This window comes from Mixophyes fleayi, chromosome 7 (genome assembly GCF_038048845.1).
Source record: "Mixophyes fleayi isolate aMixFle1 chromosome 7, aMixFle1.hap1, whole genome shotgun sequence".
NCBI classification, from domain to species: Eukaryota; Metazoa; Chordata; class Amphibia; order Anura; family Limnodynastidae; genus Mixophyes; species Mixophyes fleayi.
Genome location: NC_134408.1, coordinates 9,492,561 through 9,501,650, shown reverse-complemented (window position 1 = coordinate 9,501,650; position 9,090 = coordinate 9,492,561).

The following is a 9,090-nucleotide window of genomic DNA, read 5'->3' as shown; positions in this document are numbered from 1 at the left end:
ATTGCAATTCTTTTATCTGTATGTACTTGTGTAATCCTGTAATTTTGTTGTATGTTCTAACCCCCTATGTACGGCTCTGTTTGGTGCATTATAAATAAAAGTTAATAATAATAATAATAATGCAACGCAATAAACAGGGGAGGGCTGGCAAATTTTAGCCCGGGGGCAAGACTCAACTCAGCAGTCTATTAGGAACATTTTAGAGGGAATAAAATGCAGGAGACCCAGTGACCCAGCCCAGGGTAGCCCACTATAGGACTGGCCCGAGGGGCAGATGCCCCCCTGCCCCCAGCCCCACCTGCCCCTGGCAATAAAACAGATAAAATAACATCAATTTCAAAGATGTCACCTCCCAGCTAACAGCCTGCTGCAGGGGGGTGAAAGAGTAGGGGGACATGTTTAGTTACGTATCAACAGGGTCTTACAATCTTTTCCTAATTTCAGTCCAACCTTTTCTCCCTCCAAATGTTCCCCTGTTTTCTAATTCATTGGCCACTCACTAGTCATCTCTCTCCAACAAGCGCCTGTACCCTGCCCACCACCATTCTATCCTCTCCACCAGGGTCTTGTAGCCTCTCTACTACCAGGATATTGTACTCTAAACAACTCACAATCTTCTCTCCCACTTGAGTCTTGCCCCTTGTCCAGCTCCCAGTCTTCAGTTTCACCAAGGCCTTTTAGTCTTCTCAGCTCTGAGTCCTGTCTCCAGCCATGGCCTTGTACTCTGCCCAGTTCCCGGTTCTCTCTCCCAACCTTGCACTCTATTCCAGCTTTCAATCCACCCTATTCTCCCTCCAAATGTTGCCCTGTTTTCTATTTTTCTGGCCTCTCACAAGTCATCACCCTCCCAACAGGGTCTTCTACTCTGCCCAGCTCCCAGTCATTTCTTCTGCCAGGACCTTGGACCCTGCCCAGCTCCCAGTCATCTCTCCTAACAATACCTTGTATTCTGCCCAGCTGCCAGACTTCTCTTCTACCAGGACCTTGTACCCTACCCAGTTGCCAGTCCTCTTTTCTACCAGTACCTTGTACCCTGCCCAACTGCCAGTCCTCTCTCCTACCAGTACCTTGTATCCTGCCCAGCTGCCAGTCCTCTCTTGTACCAGGACCTTGGACCCTGCCCAGCTGCCAGTCCTCTCTCTCCACCAGGGTCTTGTAGTCTCTCCTACATGGATATTATATTCTACACAACTCACAGTCTTCTCTCCCACCAAGGTCTTGTACTCTGCCCAGCTCTCAGTTCTCTCTCACCAGGGACTTGTAGATTTCCCAGCTCCCAGCCATGTACACATTTATTTTTCAGAGCAGTAAATGCAATGAACACAGACATGGAGTACTCTTTTTGCTCATTAAATTGTGCTCAGAGGACAGACGTGGTACATTGCACACATTTTTGCTTACTATAAAAGAATACATAAAAGTATCTGATCTGCGTACACATCTTTTGGTTTGTGAATCTTGCAAACCAAATAATGCAGCAGGTCAGCACTACCGACTAATTGAAGAATACACATACACAATGTTTACTTACGGTACCTTATACTTTCATATATTATGTACTGCGAACCATGCCCCCTATATACTCACTGCTGACCCTCTCTCCCACATACTCACTGTCAGTGTACAGTATATACTGCTGGTCCTACCCTCCATATACTTACCATCAGTATATACTGTTGACCCTCTCTCCAATACACTCACATAATGCCCTCTAACATGCAGTCTATGCACATAGCAGTCTCTTTCTTAGGGGCATATTCAATTGTTGCCGTTTCCCGCAGCGTTAAAAGTATTACCGTTATTACTAAGCCGGATACTAAGCCGGATTTCAGCTCGCAGCTCCCTGAGCTGCGAGCTGAAATCCAGCGTGAAAGGTACCGTAATAACGGTATTTCCGCGAACTATTACCGTGATGATGGTAATAGTGCGCACGCCACGTTACTTTTACATGTAACGCCAACAATTGAATATGCCCCTTACAGTCTGTTTGTGTAATCTCACACTGTCTCCCACACACACACATACCAACCTGAGGACTCACTGTAGTAACTCATAGAGGAGTGAGAGGAGAGTGGGGATGGATCCTGTGTAGTGTGTACCTAGCCTTAGGTTGGGTACACTACAAAAGCTATTTGTTATCACTAACGATTTTACAAAGGACTGAAGTTCCAATCAGTCTGCCGATACATGTGTACACACTTACACCCTGCACCCTCTCCTCTCCAGCCTGCACCCTGTATTGTCTCCTCTCCAGCCTGCACTCAGTATTGTCTCCTCTCCAGCCTGCACCCTGTAATGTCTCCTCTCCAGCCTGCATCCTGCACCCTCTCCTCTCCAGCCTGCACCCTGCATTGTCTCCTGTCCAGCCTGCACCCTGCACCCTCTCCTCTCCAGCCTGCACCCTCCCCTCTCCAGCCTGCACCCTCTCCTCTCCAGCCTGCACCCTCTCCTCTCCAGCCTGCACCATGTATTGTCTCCTCTCCAGCCTGCACTCAGTATTGTCTCCTCTCCAGCCTGCACCCTGTATTGTCTCCTCTCCAGCCTGCACCCTGTATTGTCTCCTCTCCAGCCTGCACCCTGTAATGTCTCCTCTCCAGCCTGCATCCTGCACCCTCTCCTCTCCAGCCTGCGACATGTATTGTCTCATCTCCAGCCTGCACCCAGTATTGTCTCCTCTCCAGCCTGCACCCAGTATTGTCTCTTCTGCACCCTGCACCCTCTCCTCTCCAGCCTGCACCCTCTCCTCTCCAGCCTGCACCCTGCACCCTCTCCTCTCCAGCCTGCACCCTCTCCTCCCAGCCTGCACCCTCTCCTCTCCAGCCTGCACCCTGCACCCTTTCCTCTCCAGCCTACACCCTGCACCCTCTCCTCCCCAGCCTGCGCCCAGTATTGTCTCCTCTCCAGCCTACACCCTGCACCCTCTCCTCTCCAGCCTGCACCATGTATTGTCTCATCTCCAGCCTGCACTCAGTATTGTCTCCTCTCCAGCCTGCACCCTGTATTGTCTCCTCTCCAGCCTGCATCCTGCACCCTCTCCTCTCCAGCCTGCACCCTGCACCCTTTCCTCTCCAGCCTGCACCCTGCATTGTCTCCTCTCCAGCCTACACCCTGCACCCTCTCCTCCCCAGCCTGCGCCTTGCACCCTCTCCTCTCCAGCCTGCACCCTGCATTGTCTCCTCTCCAGCCTGCACCCAGTATTGTCTCCTCTCCAGGCTACACCCTGCACCCTCTCATCTCCAGCCTGCACCCTGCATTGTCTCCTCTCCAGCCTGCACCCTCTCCTCTCCAACCTGCACACTGGCCCCTCTCCTCTCCAGCCTGCACCCTCTCCTCTCCAGCCTGCACCCTGCATTGTCTCCTCTCCAGCCTGCACCCTGCACCCTCTCCTCTCCATCCTGCAACCTGCATTGTCTCCTCTCCAGCCTGCACCCTGCATTGTCTCCTCTGCAGCCTGCACCCTGCATTGTCTCCTCTCCAGCCTGCACCCTCTCCTCTCCAGCCTGCACCCTGCATTGTCTTCTTTCCAGCCTACACCCTGCACCCTCTCCTCTCCAGCCTCCACCCTGCACCCTCTCCTCTCCAGCCTGCACCCAGTATTGTCTCCTCTCCAGCCTGCACCCTGCACCCTCTCCTCTCCAGCCTGCATCCTGCACCCTCTCCTCTCCAGCCTGCGACATGTATTGTCTCATCTCCAGCCTGCACCTAGTATTGTCTCCTCTCCAGCCTGCACCCAGTATTATCTCTTCTGCACCCTGCACCCTCTCCTCTCCAGCCTGCACCCTGCACCCTCTCCTCTCCAGCCTGCACCCTCTCCTCCCAGCCTGCACCCTCTCCTCTCCAGCCTGCACCCTGCATTGTCTCATCTCCAGCCTGCACCCTCTCCTCTCCAGCCTGCACCCTGCATTGTCTCATCTCCAGCCTGCACCCTCTCCTCTCCAGCATGCACCCTCTCCAGCCTGCACCCTCTCCTCTCCAGCCTGCACCCTCTCCTCTCCAGTCTGCACCCTGCATTGTCTCCTCTCCAGCCTGCACCCTCTCCTCTCCAGCCTGCACCCTGTACCCTCTCCTCTCCAGCCTGCACCCTGTATTGTCTCCTCTCCAGCCTGCACACTGCATTGTCTCCTCTCCAGCCTGCACCCTGCACCCTCTCCTCTCCAGCCTCTACCCTGCACCCTCTCCTCTCCAGCCTGCACCCTCTCCTCTCCAGCCTGCACCCTGATTTGTCTCCTCTCCAGTCTGCGCCCTCTCCTCTCTTAGGAAGCGGCAGAGAAAGTTTATTGGAGAGAGAGGACACCCCCACCCCTCCCCTCCGTTCCTTTCCTCCCCTAGCTGAGTCACTGAGGTCAGGAGATAAACTGGGACAGACAGGGGCAGAGAGGGGGTTTAACAGGAGGGAGGGTGCACACAGTCACCGCGCAATACACACACCGCAGATCACTCTATATATATATATATATATATATATATATATATATATATATAAATATATGTGTGTGTATATAGTGTCATTTCTTTGTTTCATCTCCTTCAATTTTTCAAGTTGCTTTTCCAAAAGTCTAATTAAGGGAATCACTTTGCTCAAGCTATCAGTGTCTGAACTCAGTTCACAGGTGACTACTTCGAATCGTTTCAGCATCTTGCACAATTGCACAACACGGAAAATATTCTCCAATGCGCTGGACTAAAATACATTCCTCCTCTTTTCCCAATGTCATGGCTTGAGGAGTTAGCATGGATGGCTTTTCGCTGTTCCTCCAAACATATAAAGTGTGGAATTCCACCTTGGTACCACCTCTTGCTTCACTTGGTGGCAGGGTAAAATAAATTGTTCTTGCAGCTGCTACAATTTCCTACACGCTGTTGCAGAATGCCGAAAATGTCCCGAAATTTTTCGGGCTACAGACAGCATCTCCTTCACGTCCCTGTCATTTTTCAAAAAGCTCTGTACCACCAAGTAGATTGTGTGAGCAAAACAGGGAATGTGATGGATTTCACCCAGCTGTAATGCTCTTACAATATTGGTGGAGTTATCATAAATCACATATCCTCAGGAGAGTCCAAGCGGGAAAAGCCATGTTGCAATGACATCCCTTAGTTTGTCAAACAAGTTGTCAGCTGTATGCCTCTTAGTGAAGCCGCTGATACGCAGAGTAGTCTGCCTCGGAATTATCTGGCTTTGTTGGGAACATGCTGCTGGTTCCTGCTGCTGAAGGCAATTCACCAACACAGTGGCCTGTCACAGTCATATAATCTTTAGTTTGCCCAGTTCAGTTTGTCCACATATCTGTGGGTAGAATGGCATTTTGTAGCCCAATAATTACATTTTTATATAACCTTCTGGTAGAGGTGAGAAATTGCTTTTCTAGTAAAATGGTGTTGTGATGGAATTTGGTAACGGGGACACAGGACCCCAATTAACTGTCTAAAACAAGCTGTATTAATTGTGGATATTGGACGCAGATCTAATAGTAGCATAGTCGCCATGGTGTCTGTGATCCGCTTTGTAACTGGGTGACAGCTTTCATACTTGCTTCTTCTTGCAAAGGATTGTTTAACAGTCAATTGTTGTAAACTACTAGTAGTCTTTTTCTTGGTCTGCTTCTTGGTTGAAGATCCACCCTCAGCAGCAGCAGTGGGACCAACGCTCAAGAATTCTTCAGAGTAATCCTGGATAGGGGAGTAGTCATCTAGCCTTAGCAACTTGGATGCAGGACTAACTCCCATCACTAATGAGGATATTGATGAGGACGGTGTTGTCGGTGTGGCTTTACAATGCTACAAATGGCTAGACAACTGTTGTCAGGATTGGGTAAAAATAATTGCACACATAAGAGGTGGATTTTTTGGTCTTATGCCCAGGTATGACAATGGCCTTCTTCTTATCACTGGCAAGAACTGCTTCCACTGGTGCAGGACTTACACAAACAACATCATCCTCATCATCATCCTCATCATCAGCCTCATTAGCGCAGTCGTCAGCTACACAAATATCCCCCTCATCTTGTTGCAAATACAAAGTGGTATCTTACATTTGTGTATCATCGACTACACTAAGAGACATACCGCTGACAACCTGTTTAAAAAACTAAGTGATGTCATTGCAACTGAGGATATGTCATTTGTGATAATGCCACCAATATTGTGAGAGTATTACAGTGGGGAGAATTCCATCACATTCCTTGTTTTGCTCACACAATCAACTTGGTGGTAGCGTTTTAAAAATTGACAGTGACATGCAGGAGGTGCTGTCTGTGTCCCGAAATAATTCAGGTAATTTTCGGCATTCGGCAACAGCATGTAGAAAATTGCAGCTGCTGCAAGAAGAATTGAAATTGAGGAGGAATGTACTTAAGTCCAGCACGGTGGAGAATACTTTGCGTGTTGTGCAAGGTGCTGAAACCACTCTAAGTAGTCACCTGTGTAGTGAGTTCAGACACTGCTAGCTTGAGTCAAGTGATTCCCCTAATTAGACTTTTGGAAAAGCAGCTAGAGATATTGAAGGAGGAGATGAAACTAAGCAATTCCGCTAACTATGTAGAACTTGTAGATCAAGTACTTTATTTCATCCACACACTGTCTGACCATCCTTATCCTCACTCTGCCCCCTCCTTCATTTTATTGCACCTCCATTGCTGTTTCCTTTCACCTTCCCCTCCGTTTCTTTATTTACCATACTTGGCCTTCTTTCTTCTATTTCTTCTGTCTTCTATCTTCTTACCAATGAGGCGGTGCCCGGGACCCAGCATCCTCCTCTCTCCCGCCGCTTCTCACTGAATATGTCGAGCGTGATGATGTCACGCCCGACATTCAGTGAGAAGCGAGGAGGATGCTGGATTGGTAAGTTGTTTTTTGGTTTCTTTTTGTCCCCTGGCGCGGCCCCCCTGGGAGCTGTGGTGCACACTTTGGAAACCGCTATCCTATGGCTTAATTGTAACTGTTGTCAACATTAGCCAACTAATACCATAATATATATATATATATATATATATATATATATATATATATAAATATGTGGTGTGTATATATGTGTATATATATATATATACATATATATATATATATATATATATATATATATATATATATATGTATATATATATATATATATATATATATATATATATATATATATAGCTACAGAGATCGAAGTGGGAATTTAGAAGTGCAGGTGTGGAAATATTAAATAAAAGCCTGAGGGCCACCTAGGTCCCCAGGACCATTTGGGGATTTTGATATTGTAAAATTAATTTTAGATGCATTTTTACAGTATATAGTATAATGTAAACCATATTAAATAATACAAAGCTACTCACCCTGCGTCCCCCACCTCTCCTGCGCTACTTCACCTCTCCCTTATGTCTTCCTGTAACCCTTCAACTTTCTCTTATCTAATAATGTTATCTGTCCTCTCTGCCCATGTGCCTCTATCGTCATCCAAGGTAACTCCCTCTCTCCCCACCTCCTGTCCTCTGTACCTTACTCCCTTGCTCATATTATCCTCTTACCTCCTGCTTCTCTCACTATGTCCCTTACCACCTAGCTCCTGTCTATCTATTTTATATATGTATCCAGGGCAGGGAAGTGAGATATATATGTGTGCAACTGGGGGTGGGGGATGTTGGTTGTTTGTTTTTTAAGCCAAAATGACATAACACTAACTATAGGACATAATACTAATTATAGGGTCCTGACATCAGCTGAGACAAAGTCAAATGTTAGGCCACTTAAAAAGAAAAATAGCTATTTGCTTTTATTAGTATGTCACCTTACCTGTTCTTGCAGGTACACTACCTGCGGCTGCTGGTGTCTCATAGTCCGGTGCTGCCTATCTAGATCCTGGAATGTTGGTGCCCTGTTTGGATAAAAACAGGCACATGAAATATAATATCAATAACACCCATGTTTTATAATTAGACCACCCTCCCTGCAGCCAGCAATGTTAAATTCAATAAAAACAGTCCATCATTATATTAAGACAAATCCCCCTCTCCTCCCTTATTACATTAAGAAAAAAACCCCCCTCACCTTCACACACACCTTCTTTCAACTGCGCTGCGTAGCAGAGTCTCTTGCAGCCTGCACGCATTGGACGCCGCCTGTCATGTGGCGCACGTTCCATGTGACTTGTCAGTCACACACAGGGAGGGCGGAGAGGCCAGACACATACACACATACGGAGGAGAGAGACAGACACACACACAGGGAGACAAACACACATAAAGCATGAGAAAGAAGAGGGAATGGATCATACATCAGTGGCTGCAAGTCTAATGCACATATGCTCTACAAGGGTAGCAAAGCATGTGTGCAGCTTAAATGAAGTAGGGAGAAAAGGTGCCGGTATGCCATATCGGCACATACTGCCCCACTTCGAGCACTTCCTCTCTTCTGTTGCCATGAGAACATTTGTGAGTGATTGCTTCCATTTGCATGGTTAAGAGCCTGGTATAGCGCGTCAAGATGGCAGAAACTGGGTTGTTCAGAACTTTGCTTTATCTGATGGGGGAGCTTGGTGGATCACGCTGGTCCTCGCTGAACGCCGACTATCTGCAATAATTCGTCTCATACTGTGCTAACTGCAGAAATTATATTCTCTGTTGTAGTATAGGGTATGTAAATAAGCTTGAAGCGGTGCATTTTGGGGACCGTTCCCATTTTACAAGCTGGCAGGATCACTGTGGCTAACATTGCAGCAAAGGATACACAAAGTAAAGTGTGACGACGTATTTCCTCACCTCCCCATCCCAGACACCACAGCATATGCTACCATTAGGCTATACACGTTAAAACGTTATTCTCTCTTGTGTATCTGACCGCATTACCCTATTTGCACACAGTATAATCATGTATTAAAACATATTTTTATTACATTATTAGTTTGTGTACGTATAGGGTAATGACACTTCTGCACTGAGCCCTAACACAACGTTATCGCTTGTGTATCGTACACTTGTCGCACACCTGGTATAAGTACTACTTGAGATGCGTCAGACTCTACCTACGGCTAGTATGCATTTTTCTTTTGTGCATCTTTTCCTGCGTACGCCAAGCCCCATGTACCTAAGATAGCATTTGTTGCTTTATTATCAT